Source organism: Clupea harengus, chromosome 16 (genome assembly GCF_900700415.2).
Source record: "Clupea harengus chromosome 16, Ch_v2.0.2, whole genome shotgun sequence".
NCBI classification, from domain to species: domain Eukaryota; kingdom Metazoa; phylum Chordata; class Actinopteri; order Clupeiformes; family Clupeidae; genus Clupea; species Clupea harengus.
Window position 1 is genome coordinate 25,938,474 of NC_045167.1, and position 2,500 is coordinate 25,940,973.

Consider the following 2,500-nt stretch of genomic DNA (forward strand, 5'->3'; position numbering starts at 1 on the left):
CACACACACACACACACACACACACACACATCCATCAGGACCACACATGTACACACACATGTGCATGTGCTTCTATGCCAGTTCCAGAAGCAGTACATCATTGGTGTAAAAAACAATATGATAATGCAATCACACACACACACACACACACCTCCCATGGAAGCGATCCTTGGTCAGATGCTATTGTTTGATACAGTTTGATGAAATTGCTCATTATTGGACTGACGAGTGCAACAGAAAATACTAGTACAAATACTACGATAGTATTTTATTGCTGTTGCGATTATTTTATTGTTTTATTGCAGTTATAGTTACAGTCTTAAAAAAAACTTTAACATGCATATGCTATTAGGTGTAGAGAGGTGGAGATACTTTTGCAAGAATACGTTTCAGAAGACACGCACACACACAAACACACACCAAAACACACACACACACAGACAGTTAAGACTGAGGTTTCAGAAGAGCAAACGCAGCTGTATATCTTTTCAGGAGGGCAGATCTCTCACACACACCAGGGCCTCGTTCGTCGTAAGGGCTGAAGCTAAGTTAATCAATTGTCCTTTTAGCCCGTTAACATTAGCAAGCTGATTCAGAACAGGAAATATCGGGTCGTCAACGGCTGATTCGTATCCAAATCATGTGGTTCATTTCAACCAGGCTAAACTTATCAGGGCAATTGCGCGTGCACGTCCTACTTCAAAAGGCAGGAAAGGTTGATCACCAAAACAATGATTTTCTAACGGTATAATGGTTCTAAACTCAAAGAAAAGGGCTCTTTTTTTCTCCGCTGGCGAGCAGGAGATAAACATGAACGCTTATGAAGAATACAACACCATAATCATGGCAAAATTCAACACCGCCACCGCTGTGAGAGCAATACAAGAAGCGGTGTGTGAGGATGTCTATGGGTGATATCTATGTATGAATGAGGGTGAGAGTGAGAGTGTGACCTGGTACAGAGGATACTGCTGCCAGTTAGTAACTGCAAGTTTGCTAGTTCGACTCCCCTCACCTCCTAACTTGGTGAAGTTTTACATTTCCTTGTAAGTCGCTTTGAATAAAAGCGTCTGTTAAATGACTAAATGTAATTGTATTAATAACAAATGCAATAAATTGAAGCAGTGAAAATAAATTGTGTATTGTATATTTCTCTCTATTCTTATCATGAGTCCACCTTAATCATTTTCTACAATAATGATATGCTATGGTGTACTAATAACACTCATATAATTATGAGTGCTTTGTTCTCCGCATCACAGACACTACAAAAATGTACCAATGTTCGACTGTGGTGTTTGCAATAAATGACTCGAGAAGGTCTTGTAAATTAATTATTCCTTGTCGGCTGAATCGGTAGCGCTCATACAAGAACTCATCATGATGGAATAATGGATCTTGGCGATCGCAAAGAACTCTCTCCCTACGCTAATCTAACTATCTAATATCAGTCCTTGGTCAATGGGATCCCTCCTTTTTCCGGGGGTGTGGGAAGCTTATCCAGCTACACTTAAGTTAGCCTGCGCTGGAGCAGGTTAGTGCTAATTGATATGTTACTATGGTGATTTATCGAAATTTGCTTCCACGAACGAAAAAGAGGGGCGTTTTTTATCGTAGCCTGAAAATTAGCTTGCTAAACCGCTTAGCGAGCTACGACGAATACCCCCCAGAGCTCCCCGTAGCATTAGATGTCAACAGACACACAGCCAGAGATGAGGCTCACACACACACACACACACACACAGTCAGAGATGAGAGGCACACACACACACAGTCAAAGATGAGGCTTACCACACACACACACACACACAGCCAGAGATGAGGCTCACACACACAGTCAGAAATGAGGCACACACACACAGTCAGAGATGAGGCACACACACACACACAGCCAGAGATGAGGCTCACACACACAGTCAGAGATGAGGCTCACACACACACACACACACACACATACAGTCAGAGATGAGGCTCACACACACCACACACACACACACACACACAGTCAGAGATGAGGCTCACACACACAGCCCCTCGATTGTTTAGAAGGTGACAAATATATTCATATGCTCAACCAGCGGTGTCAGCACATAACACACAAGAGCCGTGCAGAACCGACGGGTATAGAAGCGTTCACACAGAACCGGCGGGTATAGAAGCGTTCACACAGAACCGGCGGGTTTAGAAGCGTTCACACAGAACCGGCGGGTTTAGAAGCGTTCACACAGAACCGGCGGGTATAGAAGCGTTCACACAGAACCGGCGGGTATAGAAGCGTTCACACAGAACCGGCGGGTTTAGAAGCGTTCACACAGAACCGGCGGGTTTAGAAGCGTTCACACAGAACCGAAGGGGTCAGAAGCGTTCACACAGAACCCGACGGGGTCAGAAGCGAGTTCACACAGAACCGACGGGGTTAGAACACAGAACCGACGGGGTTTAGAAGCGTTCACACAGATAAGAGTCTGAATGCGGTTCTGCAGCTGACTGACATACGTGT

The 2,500-nt window shown here is 44.4% G+C and overlaps 1 protein-coding gene across 1 annotated transcript in view; it reads right to left on the reverse strand.

The window, feature by feature from the left end:
• Positions 1-2,500, reverse strand: part of acsl5 (acyl-CoA synthetase long chain family member 5) — a 17,903-nt gene that overhangs the window by 11,919 nt on the left and 3,484 nt on the right. The window lies entirely within an intron of this gene.